This window comes from Pongo abelii, chromosome 3 (genome assembly GCF_028885655.2).
Source record: "Pongo abelii isolate AG06213 chromosome 3, NHGRI_mPonAbe1-v2.0_pri, whole genome shotgun sequence".
Taxonomy (NCBI): Eukaryota; Metazoa; Chordata; class Mammalia; order Primates; family Hominidae; genus Pongo; species Pongo abelii.
In genome coordinates this window covers 17,379,863-17,398,544 of record NC_071988.2, presented here as the reverse complement: position 1 = coordinate 17,398,544, position 18,682 = coordinate 17,379,863, and the positions used below count along the sequence as shown (strand labels likewise).

The 18,682-nt window shown below is 36.0% G+C and overlaps 1 long non-coding RNA gene across 2 annotated transcripts in view; it reads right to left on the bottom strand.

The window, feature by feature from the left end:
* LOC129058921 (uncharacterized) overlaps nucleotides 1–18,682 on the bottom strand; it is a 209,520-nt gene that overhangs the window by 27,219 nt on the left and 163,619 nt on the right. Inside the window, exon 6 of one of the 2 annotated variants that reach the window (XR_010139624.1) lies at nucleotides 15,608–15,733. The exons of the other annotated variant lie outside the window; for it this stretch is intronic. This is a non-coding gene — a long non-coding RNA (uncharacterized LOC129058921). Of the gene's footprint in view, nucleotides 1–15,607; nucleotides 15,734–18,682 lie in introns of those variants that run through there. 2 annotated transcript variants of the gene reach the window in all.

Genomic DNA, 18,682 nt, shown 5'->3' with positions numbered 1-18,682 from the left:
GTTGTTTGTTTAAAGTCTGTTTTATTTGACATGAGGATAGTGACCCCTGCTCTTTATTCTTTTCTATTTGCTTGTTAGATCTTTCTCTGATCCTTTGCTTTGAGCCTATGGATGTGGTTATATGCTGACACATGTGAGATGGGTCTCTTAAAGACAGCAGATGGATAACTTGTTTTTTACCCAACTTGCAACTCTGTACCTTTTAAGTGAGGTGTTTAGACCATTTACATTCAAGATTAATATTGATATGTGAGGTTTTAATCATATCATGAAGTTGATAGCTGTTTGCTTTGCAGTTTCTATTATGTGGTTGCTTTATAAGGTCTGTAGGCTATGTAGTGCTTAAGTATGTTTTTGTGGTAGCAGGCATAGTTCTTTCATTTCCATGTTTGGAACTCCTTCAGGGATCTCTTGTAAGGCTGGTCTAGCGGTAAAGAATTTCCTTAGTGCTTGCTTTCCTGGAAAATATTTTATTTCTCCTCCATTTATGAAGCTTAGTTTGGTGGGATATGAAATTCTTAGAATTTCTTTTCTTTATGAATGCTGAAAATAGGCCCCTAGTCTCTCCTGGCTTGTAAGGTTTCTGCTAAGAATTCTTCTGTTAGCCTGATGTACTTTCCATTGTTATGTGATCTGACCTTTTTCTCTAGCTGCCTTTAAGATAGGTTTCTTTAGCAATGACCGTGGAGAGTCTGTTCTGGTGATGTTTGTTCTGTACGGTGTCTCACTGGTGTTGTCTGGATTTCTCGTATCTGGATATCTACCTCTCTAGAAGATTAATGTTTGTTTTTTATTAGTTTCTCAAATATGTTTTTCATATTGTTTACTTTTTATCTCTCAGGAATGCCAATATCCTGTAGGTTTGGTCACTTTACATAATCCCATATTTCTCAAAGATTTTGTTTTTTTTCTCAAATTCTTTTTTCTCTATTTTTGTCTGACTCGGTAAGTTCAAAAGACTGGTCTTCAAGCTCTGAAATTCTTTCTTCTGCTTGGTCCAGTCTATGGATAAAGCTTTCAAATGTATTTTGAAATTCCTCAAGTGAGTTTTTCAGTTTTAGAAACTATGACTGATTTCTTTCTAAGATGTTCATCACTTCCTTCATTTCCTGGATTGCTTTAAAGGTTTCCTTTTCTTGATTTTCAACCTTGTCTTGGATCTCATTGAGCTTCCTTGAAATCCATTCTTTGCTTTATTTATCTGTCATTTCTGGGTTTCCATTATGTTTGGGGACCATTGCTGGAGAGCTAATGTGATCCTTTGTTGCTGTAACTACATTCAGATTTTTCATGGTGCCAGAACTCTTGTGCTGGTTCCTTCTCATGTGGAGACACTGGCACATCTAATTTTTATATTGTTTTCATGTAGGTAGAATTTTTGTTTCTTTCCCCATAATATTATTTTTTTGTTCTTCTTTCTTTTTACCTTTTCTCACCTCTCTAGTGAGTGTGACTGTAGAGAATGCTAGGTATGCTCTTTTGGCTTTTCTTCTCTAGCCCTATGCATTTCTGTCGGACGGTTTTATTATATATTGGGCTGTGCAGTTTAACCTACAAGCCAGTAGATGGCACTTATGGGTAAGAGCAGGCTGCAGCCATATACATAATCGTTGTTTTCTGGGAGAAGTTCTCTGTTGCTTCAGACAATGTGCTGTTTCATAGCATGCACAATGGTCCGAACTCCCTGCTTAGCCTTGGAGAGTGGGAGCCACAATGAGCAAGACAGGATCAGGCAGGTCTGCGTACCAGTCCCCTGATGGCAGACACAAACATTAGTGCTGAAGGAGAATCCAGTGGATGGCCATCAAGCACCCAGAGGTGTGCCTAAGCGTGGAGCTGGAAAACCAACTTTGTGCCAGAATTGTTGTGCTGTTTTATCCTCATCTGAAATTTTGGCTCTTCTAAGTCTTGTAATTGTTTCATGTAGGTAGAATTTTTTCTTTATATTTCTTTATCTGGCATGAGACTGGGAAACCTCCTTGGCCCCAAGTCCTCTACATGGGGATGGGGGTGGCCTAAACTCCTAATTCAAGAAACTGGGTCCTCCAGATGCCTGGGCATAGAGTAGAATGGGCCCTCCTACATCAGGATCTCTGCACAGGAAGGATAGGTCAGCTCAGTCTGCTGATCTAGGTGAGCTGGTGCTCCAAATGCCTGGAAATCTGCCTGGGGGTGGAGAGGGTCTCACTGCACCATGAGCTATATCCAGAAACGGTGGGATGGCTCAGGCTGCTGAAACAGAAGTGTGCACGATCTGAATGCCTGGAGGTCTACCTGAGCATAAGGGAGAGAGGGCCTCCCTGTATCAAGATCTTTTTATCATCGAGACTCCATCATAGAGCCTGTTTGCCCACATTCTTCTCCCTGGAATCTAGGGTGCCCTCATGACTCCAGTGGATTCCTGTTTTCTTTCTTGAATTAAAGCTCACAGAGTTTATCTTTTTTTATTATTATACTTTAAGTTTTAGGGTATCTTTATGCACTATCTTGCTATTTCCAAGTGGCTGAGGCATGCTGAAAGCCTCTAATTCAGCACCTTGGGGATAAAACCTTCTAGATTATCTTAAAATGTAAATTGGAAACTCTAGGGTACCCATTACAATAATTTCTTTAAAAAGCATAATCAATTGCTGAGAAAGAAGACACAACCGAATTATATAAAATACTCAATTAAAACAAGATGAAACAGAAATGGTGGGGGAAATGGAAATGGTGTTCAAGGAACACTTAGAAACAAGAACAACCAAACATGGAATATAAAAATCCACCTAATCCATCAACCTTTTAAATAAAAGGGTTTAAATATATTAATTAAAAGACAGATTGCCAAAATGGTTTTAAAAAACAATATCCACTCTAAGAGATGTACGAGAAAACCATTTTAAATAAAAAGACTCAGATAGATTTAAAAAAAGAGAGAGAGTCATACTATGCTAACACAAATCAGAAGAAAGCTGGAGTAGCTATATTAACTTCAGACAAAGTAGACATCAAAAAAAGGAATATTATCAGAGACAAACAAAGGCCTTACATAATGATAAAGAAATCAATTATCTGAAAACAACATTACATTTCTAAAAGTGTTTGCACCTAACAGCAAAGTGTCAAAACAAAAGAGGTAAAAATTGATAGAACTGAAAAGAGAAAGAGACAAATCTAATATTATGGTTAGAAATTTCAACATCTCTCTTGTAGTAGTTCATAGATCAAGCAGGCAGAAAGTCAGCAAGAAATTTGTTAGAATGGCACTATCAATCAACTTGATCTAATTGGCATTTACATTTATAGAACGTTTCATCCAACAACAACAAAATGGTATTATTCCCATATATAATATTCACCAGAAGACCACAACCTAGTCCAAAACTACACCTTAACATCTTCAAAAAAATGCAAGTCATACCAGAAATAAAATATGTTTTTAGACAACAGAAAAATTAAAATTGAAACCTACAATAGAAAGAAAGCTGAAAAATCCCCAAATATTTAGAAATTAAACAACATGCTTCTAAATAACCCAAAGGTCCAAGAATAAATCACAGCGAAATTAGAAAACATTTTCAATTGAATAAAAATAAAAATATAACAAATCAAAATTTATCAGAAACAACTAGAACAGCACTGGAAGGAACAGTTATAACATTAAACATGTATATTAGAAAAGAAGAATAATTTAAAATCAATGCCATAGATTTCTACCTTAGGAAACTAGATAAAAAGGAGCAATTAAAGCCTAAAGAAAAAAGAAGAAAATAAATAATAAAAATTAAAGCATAAATTAAGTAAATTAATACTAGGAACACAGAAGAGAAAATCAATAAAACTAAAAGCTGTTTTTTTTGAAAAATTCAATAAAATCGATAAGCATCTGGTCAAGGTAAACAAGAAAAAGAAGAAAAAAATTACCAATATCAGAAATGAAAGATCATCACTGCTGAGCCCATGAACATTAAATAGATAATAAGGAAATACTATAAATAATCCTATGCCCACAAATTTGATAATGTAGAAGAAATGGACCAATTTCTTCAAAGATACAAACTGTAAAACTTATACAAATAGAAATAGATAATCGGAATAAGCCTATATTTATTAAAGAAATTGAATCAATAATTAGTAACCTTCCGAAAAATAAAATGCAAACACCACATGGTTTCACTGGTGAAGGCTAACAAATATTTGAAGAAGAAATGATTCCAATTTTCCATAATCTCTTCTAGAAAATAGAAGCAGAAGGAACACTTATTTACTCATCCTGTGAGGTCAACATTACCCTACCATTAAAACTAAAGACATTTCAAGAAAGAAAAACTATAGACCAATATGTCACAATAAACATTTATGCAAAAGTTCCAACCAAAATGTTAGCAAATAGAATCCAACAATATAAGAAGAGTTACATACCACAACTAAGTGAATTTATCCATGTATGCAAGGGTGGTTCCATGTCAACAAGATAAAGCAGAAAAATCATATGACCATATCAATCAATGCAGGAAAAGCATTTGACAAATCCAATATACATTAATAATAAAAATTCTCAGAAAGATAGAACAGAGGGAACTTCCTCAACTTAATAAAGAACATCTACAATAAATCAATAGCTCACATCATATTTAATGATAAGAAACTAGATACTTCTGTTAAAGTCAGGAATAAGGCAAAATGTGTTCTCTCTTACCACATGTGTTTAACATCACACTGAAAATCCTAGCGACTGCACTAAAATAAGGACAAGAAATAAAAGGTATGTGTATTGTAAAGAAAAATAGAAATCATATTATTCACAAATAATATAATTGTTAATGTAGAAATTTCCAAAGAATTGACAAAAAATTACCTAAAACTATGCAAGTGAAACAATGTCACAGCAAGCAAAGCTAATATTTTAAAAATTGTTTGTTTTTCTATATTTCAGTAATAAACAATAAAAATTTGAAATTAAAATAATACCATTTACAATGGCACAAAAATGGAAATACTTACATGCAAATCTAACCAAATATGGACAGAAATTTTATGCAAATATCTATACAACAATGATGAAAGAAATATGAGAATATCTAAATAAATGGAGAGATAATCCATGCTTGTGCATTGGAAGAATAAATGCATTTGAAATGTTAATTCTTCCCAGTTTGATCTATTGATTCATAATAATCCCATCAAAAATCCAAAAATCTCTTTTTAAAAATATTGACAAGCTTATTCTAAAGTTTATAGAGAAAGGGAAAAAAATCTGGAATAGCCAACACAATACTAAAGAAGAACAAAGTTGGAGGATTCCCATTACTCTACTTCAAGACTCAATATAAGACTACAATAATCAAGACAATGTGACATGAGTAAAAGGATAAATACATATATCATTGGAAAATAATAGATACATATATCATTGGAAAAGAACCTGGGAAAGAACATAAACAAATATAATCAACTGATCTTTAACAAAGGAACACAGGCAATTTGGTAAAAAAATAAAAACAAAAAAATAAAAAAGTATAGGATAGTCTTTTCAACAAACGGTGCTTGAAAAGTTGGACATTCATATGCAAAAAGAAAGTACTAGACACAGACCTTACATGTTTCAGAAAAATGAAGTCAAAATAGATTATAAACCTAAATGTAAAATTAGAATTATAAAATTTCCAGAGGAAAATCTAGGTGAACTTAGGTTTAGTGATTATGTTATAGACACAACATCAAAATCACAATTCATGAAAGAAAAAAAATTGGACTTAATTAAAATTTAACATTTCTGATATGCAAAATATACTGTAAGAGAATAAAAAGATAAGCAACAGATTGGGGGAAAAATTGGAAAACACATATCTGATAAAGGACATCTATCCAAAACTTAAAACTCAACATTAAGTAAACAACCTGATTAAATAATGGGTCACAGACCTTAAAAAACATCTCATGAAAGATATACAACTGGCAAGTAAGCTTATGAAAAGATGCTCCAAATTATATGTCATCAAGAATTGTTAATTAAACAATAATGAGATACCATTACATGCATATTAGAATGGCAAAAGTTCATAGAACTGACAATGCTAATTACTGATTAGGATGTAGAACAACAGGAACTTTCATTCGTTGTTGATGGGAATGAAAAATAGTGCAGCCACTTTGGAAGACAGTTTACCAGTTTCTTGCAAAACTGAGTTTTCTACAAAGTCTTATCATCTGTATTAGACCGTTTCACACTGCTGGTAAAGATATACTCAAGACTGGGCAATTTACAAAAGAGGTTTAATGGACTCACAGTTCCACATGGCTGGGGAGACCTCACAATCATGTGAAGGGCACATCTCATATGGTGACAGACAAGAGAAGAGAACTTGTGCCAGGAAGCTACCCTTTATAAAACCATCAGATTTCATGAGACTTATTCGCTATCACGAGAACAGCACAGGAAAGACCTGCTACCATGATTCAATTACCTCCCACTGGGTCCCTCCCACGACACATGGGAATTGTAGGAGCCACAAGTCAAGATGAGATTTGGCTGGTGACACAGCCAAACCATATCACCATCCATCCAGCAATTATGCTTCTAAATATTTACCCAAATAAGTTGAAGATTATGTCTGCACAAAAATTTGCACAAGATGTCTTTTAAAGGTGAATGAATAAGCAAACTATGGTAGACCCATACAATGGAATATTATTCAGTGATAGAAAGAAATGAGCTTTCAAGTCACAAGAAGACAAGGATGAACCTTATATGTATAATGCTAAGTAAAAAAAAGCCAATGGGGAAAGACTACATACTGTATGATTCCAATTCTATGACATGCTGGAAAAGCAAAGCTATAGAGGTTGTAAAAAGGTCAGATTTCAGAGAGAAGATGGGAAAGGTAAGGGTTGTGTAGGTGAAGCATGAAGGATGGGATCTTTTTTAGGGCAGTGGAACTATTCTGAATGACACTGTGATGACAGATACATTATATTCTTGTGTCAAAAATCCATTGAATTTCAAAACACAGTGAACATCAATAACTGTAATTTTTAACTAAATATTTTGGAATCCAAGAATGGAATCTGGAATTTGGGAAAACATTATGACTGTACTACAAGTGTACAAAACATCTTCACTGAAGGACATGAAAGAATAAAGGTGGTAATCTAAATAACTTTAGAAATGTGTGAAGTGTGTAAGAGCAAAGGCAAAAGAAATTATATCTGGGTATTGTAGTCTAATGAATAAAGTTATTTACCACAGAGGTATTGACTTACAATTCTTACAATTACAAATGTAAACAGAAATTAAACAATTAGGTAGATGGATGGAAGATAGTGGGAGCCACTTCATACTGTTGGAGTTAGAGGTTACAAATTAGCAAGAGAGAGTCTAGAGTAATCTGTGTGCTTATATTTTAGGGCTGGAGACATCGGTAACAACTCTGTTTAGCTTAACACAAATAGTTCCACATAGAAATATTTATAGATATAAGTGTATAGACTGGTTCTTATGTATGAATATATCCTTAGTCTGTCAGCTGATAGGGCCTAAAGTGATAACACCCCAGTAGCAATGAACAAGCCTAGTACCTAGATCTTGGGATTAGTATCATTCTTCAGCACTTCTTTCTGTAGAAATGCCTGATTCTAGGACTGGGAAAGGAAATACAGAAAATTAGACTGGAGCATCCTGTAGTGCCAGAAAGTAAGGAAATGCTCAAATTTTAATTAGTTAATTATAAGAATATGTCAAAAGGGCACAAAAGCCACTTGAAAGAGTTCCTAATGGCCAAAACTGGAAAAGTTTGTATAACAAAATAAATAAAGTAATAGATGAGACCTGCTATGGCTTCAATGTTTGTCATTTCCAAAAGTCATGATGAAATTTTATTGCCATTGTAACAGTATTAAAAAGTGGGATCTTTAAAAGGTGATTAACCAATGAGGGCACTACCCTCGTGGATAGGATTGATGTTGTTATGAAAGGGTGTTTGCATCCCTTTTTCCCCCTCTCTCTTGCCCTCTCTTGCTGTTCTACCATGTGATGACACAGTGAGAAGGCCCTCACCAGATGCTAGCACCTTGATATTGGACTTCCCAGCCTCCAGAATTGTGAGTCAATAAATTTCTGTTAATCATAAATTACCCAGTCTTGGGCATTCTATAAGAGCAGTACAAAGCAAACTAAGACATAGCTCAAAGTATAAAATAAATATTGATAGGCCAGACGCAGTGGCTCACGCCTGTAATCCCACCACTTTGGGAAGCTGAGGTGGGCAGACCATGAGGTCAGGAGTTCGAGACCAGCCTGACCAACAGCGTGAAACCCTGTCTCTACCAAAAATACAAAAATTAGCTGGGTATGGTGGTGCGTACCTATAATCCCAGCTACTCAGGAGGCTGAGGCAGGAGAATTGCTTGAACCCAGGAGACAGAGGGTGCAGTGAGCCAAGATCGCACCACTGCACTCCAGCCTGGGTGACAGAGTGACACTCCATCTCAAAATAATTAATTAATTAATTAATTAAATATTGACGAATCAATACAAATAAATTTTTGAATGAATAAATAAATTCGGAGAAGACAAAATCTCCCATGTGGAATTCTGAATAATTTTTGAAGACACTCTCTCCTTCAGGAAACAAAACAATTCCCCATTCCTTCAGTGTAGGCTCCACATGTTGATATATTTTCAAAAAACACAATATGAAAAACGGAAGGAAGAAAAGTTACTTTACAATGAAGAAATCTAACAAAAAATACTCACCCAGGTGATAAAAGTTAACATCAAAAATAGTCACATTGATAGTAAGTACTCTTGATACGATATGATAAAAATGTCCCTTTACCTCTGTGGTATTCTTCCTCAAAACACACATCCCCGGTCTAACAATGAGAAAAACATCAGGCAAGTTCAAATTGAGGGACATTCAACAAAATACCTAACCAGCACCCTTCAAAACTATCACAGTCATCAAAAACAAGAAAAGGCTGAGAAATTCTCAAAGCCAAGAGGAGCCAAATCACACATGACAGGTAAATGTAATGTGACATCTTAGATGGAATCCTAAAATAGAAAAAGACATTAGGCAAATCCTAAGGAAATCTGAATAAATTCTAGTCTTTAGTTAAGAATAATGTATCAGTATTGGTTTATCAATTGTAACAAATATACCATACCAATGTAAGCTTCTAATAATAGAGGATCCTGGGTAGGGTATATGGAAATGTACTGTTTACAATTATTCTGTAAATCTAAAACTGTTTTAAAATTATAAATATTTATTTTTGAAAAATTATCTAATTATAATAAGAGCATGAAAAATATTTTAAAGAAAACTGAAATCCAATAGTTCTAAGAAAGTAGGAGCAAGGATCATCCAAAAGGCTTTGAAACAAGAAAACACACTGGACTTGGAGTCTCTCTGCTGATTCCCCTGATGGGGTTACACACTTATCTTTGAAACTCTGTTTAATGGGATTGAAAACAACATGGATATGTTCTGTTCTGTTGGGATCTAGCTTGTTTTCTTGTTTTGTTCTGCTTGTTTGTTTCTTTTAAAAATCTGTACGCAGAGAATTGAAGCAAACTCCTCAGTTTATGATATATTGCTATCATTGGTGCTCAATTTGTCCTTCTATTGTATTCATTATCTTTACTCCTGTTTATTCATAAAACACTCATTTCTCCTCTTGTCTACATAAGCTACCATTCTAACATGTTTTATGAGAATTTGGCAAAAGCTTAACATACCTCACCCCAAAAAGGCTAAAAAGTGATAATGTAGCATGTACCTTCTTTCCTGATGGTAAAATGCTTATCTGAGATAAAAATCACTTAAGTAGGAGCTTTGGGGTGACAAGTGTTATTGAAAGGCTGGGTATGTTTGAAAGCTGTGGGTTTAATAGAACATTATTAAACTATTTAGTCTCTCCTGCAGAGACATTTCATGATGTCCCCTCCGGGAAATTTCCCTGCAGGAGGTCTTGGAGTCAGCCTGTGGCCAAGTTGGTGACAGTTCAAGAAGTTCATCCAGCTGTAATTTCAACTGAGCAGCAAGAGAGCTCACAGCAGGAAATTCAAATTTGAAAATCTCAAGGAAAAATACATGCTGCCTTTCATTTCCCACCACCCAGGATATTAAACCCAGATGACCATAGTGAACACAAGAGAAAGACAAATTGCAGAAATAAGCACTGCTATTCTAAGTCACTGGGCCATTTCAAGTGGTAGGACTATTTTATTTCTAGGAAATTCACTATCTTCCCTAAAGGAAAAAAAAAAAAACATGCCTTAGGAAGCTATTTTATCAACAAAATAGTAATATCTGAGGAGAGTGATCATTTTGCAGAAATTAAATTTAGAGTTTACATGCAATGAATCCAGCATTGGCTTTTAATCTAATATTGTTAAGTCATTTCATCAACGTGCTGCAATTAGACTCCAAGAAAACCTATGCATTGTTTCTCTTCTCTCTGGCACTCAGAAGACACCTGCCAACCTTTGTTCTAAAATCACCAAGAGGAAGCAGATAAGAGCAGAGTTTTGAAGAGAGGGATGCGAATTTAATTTCCAGCTCAACCCAACTCAGCCCTCATCTCCTGTGTGACCCTGAGGAAGTGGATTATCCTTTATGGATGTTGGTTTCAGCATTTTAGGAATAGGGAAAATAATGCTAATGGGACACACTGAATGGTTAGACTTTATTCAGACTATAAGACAAAAGTCATGTCGATCTGTTAAAAATTCTCTTAAAAACTGCTATTTTGGTTTATATATTTAATTAAGTCCAGCAGAGCCAGATTCTTCTCCAGTGTTGAAAAAGATAGCTTTTGCTCACTTGAAGACAAGATGAAGTAGTTGGCTTGCATTTGAGGGCTCTGTTGAAACAGCAACTATTTAGCTTTAAACATTAGAATTGCACTAAGCACAACTACAAAATGAGAAGCATTGGAAACAAAGGCCATTTCAGGGAATAACAGCTTTGTGTGTCTATTTTGGGTCACTCCAAGCCAAATACTAACTAGTTGAGGTCTAACCAGAATTGAGTGCATTATTTAAATATATCCTGTGAGAAAAATGGTGAAATAGGAGGCCTCCACTTATATTCCCACACAGCAACAATAATTCGGCACCTACTGAGGGACAAAGTGCCTTTGTGCGAGCTTTGGGATTCATGTTGAAGACTGTGAAAATCCAGTGGAGCCTAAGAACTAATAAGGCTGTTCTGAGAAGGCAGAACTGTACTCAGATGGGAGGCTCATTAATTGTGGTCCCAGCTCTAGATACAGAAATGACCCCATCCTCCTGTGGACTAAGCCACAGCCCCATCTGGCCTTGATCCTGCTTTTAGAACTGTCTGCCAAAGGACCTAGGAGGAGTTATGCCCACTTATGCCTTTAGTAACAGGTTTGCCAATCTCAGTCTCAGATATGGAGGACAAAACAGCCCTGAAACTTGACTCCAGACCCTCTCCACTGCAGTCTGAGAACAATTCTGCTCACTGAGGGATCCTGAGGGATATATGAAAGTCCATACCCCAGAAGCAGATCTGTAGACCTTAGTTTCAGCTGTGGACTCTGAAGCAGCCCTGTGACTCAGTTCCAATCCCTCTTAGCCACAGTCTAGGTTCAGTACAGCCTGCCCAAGAACACACCCAGTGACACAACCAGAGCTCCTAGGAACCCAGAGGAAACCACAACAGACCACATATCTGATAGTAGACCCACCATCTGCAAATCCTGAAGTAGAGCATTATGTTAGCACCAGCCCTAATGACCAAGGTCCTGGAGTCAACACAGTCCACACAGGGACCAGGCAGGTTCTGTGCCCACTTGTGGTAACAAGCCTGCCACTTGTGAACCCAGCAGCAGTCATGTGGCCCAGCTCCAACCCCACTTGACTACAATCCCAGAGGCAATCTCATGTTCCTGGGGATTCAAGAGGGGAAGGCCTTACCAGTCAACAGCAGTCTTTAAAGACTGGAAGAGATGTTTGCTCCTTCAAATACACAGACACCAACTCAAGGCTACATGAGTGAAAAAGAACCAGACAAACATGACACCACCAAAAGAAACTAATAAAGTTCCAACAATGGATACCAAAGAAAAGGGAGATTGATAAAATGCCTGAAAAAGAATTCAAAACAATCATTTTAAGAGTTAAACGAGATGTGAGAAAAATGCAACTAAACAAAAATAGGAAAAAAATGCATGAAAAAAATCAAAACTTAATAAAGAACTAGAAATAATTTTAAAAACCCAATTAGAAATCCAGGAGCTAAAGAATACAATGACAGAACTGAAAAATTCAATAGATTTAACAGCACACTTAATCATGAAGAAAATAGAATTGGCAAGCCTGAAAGCAGATTATTTGAAGTTAGCCAATTGCAGGAACAAAACTAAAAAGGAATTTTAAAAAACTGAATAAAGCATAAAAGAAACCATCAAGCACATGAACAGATTAATTATAGAAATCCCAGAATAAGAGCGACAATGAAGAAAAAGTTTATTTAAAGAAATACTGGCTGAAAACCCCAATCTTGAAGGAATATGGACACCCAGATTTATAAGTTCAAAAGATTCAAAGCAGAACCCATGAAAAAGGAATACTCAGACACACTGAGATCAAACTGTCAATGCCAAAGAAAGAGGACTTTGAAAGGAACAAGAGAAAAGAAACTTCTCTCATATCTTAGGAAATATCTATAAGGTAGTTATCACCAGAAGACTGTTAACAGAAACCTCACAAGCCAAGAGAGAGGAGAATGTTGTATTCATAATGCTTAAAGAAAATACATAGTCAAATTCAGAATGTTATCATACTATAATGGTGATGGTAAATCATTTTAACTCCAGTATAAACGTAAAAGACAAATATATTAAAAAATAACCATAGCTACAATAATTTGTTAATGCATACACAATCTAAAAAATATAGAGTATAACATCAATAGTGAAAAATATACGGGTGGGGAACAAAAGTATAAGATTTTTGCATATGATTGAGATATCAGCTTAAAATAGAAAATTATAACACATTTTATTTAAGCCTCATGGCAATCACAAAAAAAATCTCTAGTAGATGCAAAATAAAAAAAGAAAAATCAAAACATACCATTTCAAAAAAAAAAATCAAATTACAAAGGAAGGCAACAAGAGAGAAGAAAAAAACAAAAAAAAAACTACAAAATAGTCAAAAGACAACTAACAACATGGCAAAAGTAAGTCTCTACCTATCAATAATTACAATAAATGTAAATGCATTTATTGCTCCAATCAAAAGCCTCAGAGAAGCTGAATGGGTAAAAGGAAAAGACAATATCCAACAATATGCTGTATACAGGAGAATAACTTTACATCAGTTATACACATAGGCTGAAAGTGAAGAGATGGGAAAAGATATTCCAGGCAAATAGTAATAAAAGAGAACAGAGGTGGCTATACATAGTCTTTCAAACAAAATTAGTCATAAGAGACAAGATAAAGAAAGTCTTTAGATGATGATAAAGGGGTCAATTCATCAAGAAGATAAAACAATTATAAATATATATGTACCCAACATCAGAAAATCTAAATATGTAAAGCAGATACAATTAACCACCTATATCCATGGGTTCCACATCTGTGAATTCAACAAACTGCGGATCAACAACCCATGATTGGTTGAATCCATGGATGTGGAACCCACAAGTATAAAAGATTTTTTATACTTTTTCCTTTAAAGATTTTCTAAACAAGACAGTCTAACAACAATTTACATAGCACTTGCATTGTACTAGGTAGTATAAGTAATCTAGAAATGATTTAAAGTATACAGGTGGATGTGCACAGGTTGTATGCAAATATTGCACTATTTTATATAAAGTAATTATATATCATAAATTTTTAGTATCATAAATTTTGGTGTCTGCAAGGGTCTAGAACCCAATCCCCATAGATATCAAGGGACAACTATATTAACAGAACTGAAGGGAATAGACAGCAAAACAATAATAGTAGAGAACTTCAATAACCCACTTTCAACAGATCATCTAAACAGAAAATTAATAAAGAAACAGCTGACATAAATAACAATATAGACCAAATGTACCTGACAGGCATACATAGAACATTTTGTCCACAGCAGTGGAATACATATTCTTCTTCTCAAGGGCACATGTAACATTTTCCATGATAGGTCATATGTCTGGACACTAAACAAGTCTTAACAAATTTAAGATTGAAATCATCTCAGTTAATTTTTCTGATCTCAATGGTATAAAACTTGAAATTGATAACAGGATAAATCTTGGAAAATTCACAAATATGTGAAAATTTAAAAACCCACTCCTGAACACCAATGGGGCAAAGAAGAAATCAAAAGAGAAATAAGAAAGTATCTTGAGACAAATGAAATTAGCAACACAACATATCAAAACTTATAGGATGCAGCAAAAGCAGCACTAAGAAGGAAGTTTATGGCAATAAATGCCTACATTAAGAGAAAAAGAAAGATCCAAAATAAACAATATAAATTCACATCTTAAGGAACTAGAAAAAGAAGAACAAACTAAGTCCAAAGGTAGTGGAAACAAGAAAACAATAAAAAAATTGAAAAGAAATAAATGAAATAGAGACTAGAAATATGATAGAAAATATCAATAAAAATGAGAGTTGGTCTCTTAAAAAGATAAACGAAATTGAGAAACAGCTAGACAACCAAGAAAATAAGAGTGGACTTAAATAAATGCAACTATAGAATTAGGAGGTGGAGCAAGATGGAATAGAAGCCTCCACTGATTGTCCCCCTTTTAAGAACACCAACTTAACAACTATCTACACAGAAAGAACACCTTCATAAAAACCAAAAATCAAGTGAGCACTTAGAGTACCTGGTTTTAACTGCATATCACTGAAAGAAGCAATAAAGAGATAGAAAAACAGTCTTGACTCGCCAACACCACCCTTCTCTCACACTCCAGCAGTGGCGGCATGGTGCAAAGAGCCTCTCTAGGCATTGGGGGAAGGAGGACACAGCAATTGTGAGGCATTTAACTCAGTGCTGTTCGTTAGAACAGAAAGGAAAACCAGACCAAACTCAACTGACACTCACTCACGGAGGGAGCACTTAAACCAGTCCTAACCAGAGGTGATTTACTGATCCCAGTGGTCCAAACTTGAGTTCCTGCAAACCTTGCCACCAAGGGCCAAAGTGTGTTCAGTTGCTAACTAAACTTGAAAGGCAGTCTAGGACATAAGGACTTCAAGTCTTAGGCTAGTCCTAGTGCTAAACTAGGCCCAGAGACAGTGGACTAGAGGAGGGACACATGACATACTGAGACACCAGCTGGGGAAGCCAAGGGAGTACTGGCATCACATCTCCCCTAACCTCAGGATGCACAGCTAAGCTCGTGGCTCCAAAAGAGATCCCTTCCCTCCACTTAAGGAGAGGAGAGGGAAAAGTGGGGAGGACTTTGTCTTGCATCTGGGATACCAGCTCAGCCACAGCACAATAGGTCACCAGTCAGAGTTATTAGGCCCCAGTCCCAGGCTCTAGCTCACAGACAATATTTCCAGACACACTCTGGGCCAGAAGGGAACCTGCTGCCTTGAAGGAAAGAATCCAGTCCTGGCAGCATTCATTACCTGTTAACTGAAGAGCTCTTTCAGTGATACCCAGGTACTATGTAGGGGGCTTTGAGTGAGCTTCTGAGACTTGCTGGCTTCAGGTGAGACTCAGCACTTTATCAGCTGTGGTGTCAATGGGGAAAAACTCCTTCTGCTTGAGAAAAGGAGAAGGAAAAGTAAAGGGTACATACTTTTGTCTTGCACCTTAGGTACCAGCACAGCAACAGGTGGGTAGAGTAACAAGAGGGCTCTTGGGACTCCCTGATTCCAGGATTTTACTCTTGGATGGCATTTCTGGACCTGCCCTGGGCTGGAGGGGAGCCCATTTCCCTGAAGATTGAGTTCCAGACCAAGCAACATTCACCACAAGCTGATTTCAGAGCCCTTGGACCTTAAGAGAACATCAGTGGTAGTCTGGTAGTACTCCTCATGGCCTGAGGTGGTGGTAGCTATGGAATGAAGCTTCTTTGCTTTTGGAAAGGAGAGGGAAGAGTGGGAGAGACTGATTCTTGTGGTTTGAGTGCCAGCTCAGCTGCAATACAATAGAACACCAGGTAGATTTCTAAGGGTTTTGACTCTAGTCCCTAACTCTCAGATGGCACTCTGGACCCACCTGGGGCCCCCGGGACCTTGCTGCCCTGAAGAAAAGGACACTAGCATGGCTAGATTTTCCAACTGCTGATTGTGGAGTCCTGGGGTCTTGAGTATACATAGGCAGTAGCCAGAGAGTGGCTACAGTAGGCCTTGGGTGAAACCCAGTGCCATACTAGCTTCAGGTCTGACCCAACACACTCATAGTGGTGGCAGCCACAGGGGTTGTTGTGTCACTTAACCCCCAGCTTTAGGTGTCTCAGAGCATAGAGGGACTACTTGTTTGAGAGAAAGTAAGGGAAGAGAACAAGAGTCTTTGCCTGGTAATCCAGAGAATTCTCCTGGATCATGTCCAAGACCATGAAGGTGGTACCTCCACAAGTCTGCAAGGACCACAATGTTACTGGTCTCAGGGTTCTCCCTAAATCAGAAACAATAAATACTGAACACTTCAATGCCTAGACACTGAAGAACATCTACCAGTGTCAACATCATCCAGGAAAACATGACCTTACTAAATGAAATAAATAAGGTACCAGGGACCAATCCTGGAGAAATGTAAACTTTCAGACAGAGAATTCAAAATAGCCATGTTGAAGAAACTCAAAGAAATTCAAGTAACACAGAGAAGGAATCCAGAATTATATTAGATAAATTTAACAAAGAGATTAAAATTATTAAAAAAGAATCAAGCAAAAATCCTGGAGCTCAAAAATTCCAGGCTAAAAAAAGAAGAGAGAAGATACAAATAAATACAATCAGAAATAAAAAAAAGACACATTACAACTAAGACTATAGAAATTCAAAAGATCATTAGTAGCTACTGTGAAAAACTATATGCCAAAGAACTGGAAAAATCTAGAAGTGGACAAATTCCTAGACACATACCACCTACCAAGATTGAACTAGGAAGAAATCCAAAACCCGATTAGACTAATAACAAGTAATAGGATTGAAGCCTTAATAAAAAGTCTCCCAGTAAAGAGTAGTCTGGGATCTGATGGCTTCACTGCTGCATTCTACCAAAGCATTTAAAGAAGAACTACCAATCTTAATCAAACTAATCTGAAAAATAGAGGAGGAGGGAATACTTTCAAACTCATTCTCTGAGGCCAGTATCAGTCTGATACCAAAACCAAGCACACATCAAAAAAATAAAACTACAGGCCAATATCTCTGATGAATATGGATGCAAAAATCTTCAACAAAATACTAGCAAACCAAATTCAACAATACATTAGAAAAATCGTTCATCATGATCAAGTGGGATTTATCTCTGGGATGCAAGGATAGTTCAATGTATGCAAATCAATCAATGTGATATAGCATATCAAGAGAATGAAAAACAAAAACTATATGATTATTTCAATTGATGCTGAAAAAGTATTTAATAAAATTCAACATCACTTCATGATTAAAAACCCTCAAAAAACTGGGCATGGAATGTATCTCAGTATAATATAAGCCATATACAACAAACACATAGCTAGTATCATACTAAAGGAGGAAAAACTGAAAGCCTTTTTTCTAAGATCTGGAACATAACAGGGATGCCCACTGTCACCACTGTTATTCAACATAGTACTGAAAGTCCTAGCTAGAGCAATCTGACAAGAGAAAGATATAAAGGGCATCCAAATTAGAAAGAAAGAAGTCAAATTATCCTTTTTTTCAGATGATATGATCTTATATTTGGAAAAACCTAAAGACTCCACAAGAAAACTATTAGAATTGACAAATTCTGTAAAGTTGTAGGATACCAAAATTAACATACAAAAACCAATTGCATTTCTACATGCCAACAGTGAAAAACATGAAAAAGAAGTAGAAAACGAATCCTATTTACAGTAGCTACATATAAAATTAAATACCTAGGAATTAACTTAATCAAGGAAGTGAAAGATCTCTATAATGACAACTATAAAACACCGATGAAAGAAATTGAAGAGGACAACAAAAAATGCAAAAATATTCCACGTTCACAGATTGGAAGAATCAATATTGTTAAAATGTTCATACTACCCATAGCAATCCACAGATTCAGTGCAATTCCTATCAAAATACCAATTGCATTATTCACAAGGGTAGAAAAAAAATCCTAAAATTTATATGGAACCACAAAAGGCACAGAATATCTAGAGCTATTTTAAGCAGAAAGTACAAAACTGGAAGAATAACATCACTTGACTTCAAATTATACTACAGAGCCATAGTAACCCAAACAGCATGTTGCTGGCATAAAAACAGACACATAGACCAATAGAACAGAATTTAAAAACTCAGAAACAAATCCATGCACCTGTAGAAAAATCACTTTTGTTGAAGGTGCCGAGAACATACCCTTGGAAAAGACAGTCTTCTCCATAAATGGTGCCCAGAAAACTAGGTATCCATATGCAGAAAAATGAAACTAGGCCACCATCTCTTGCCATATACAAAAATCAAATCAAAATTGATTAAAGGGCTTAGATCTAAGACCTCAAAAACTACTATGAAAAAAAACATTGGG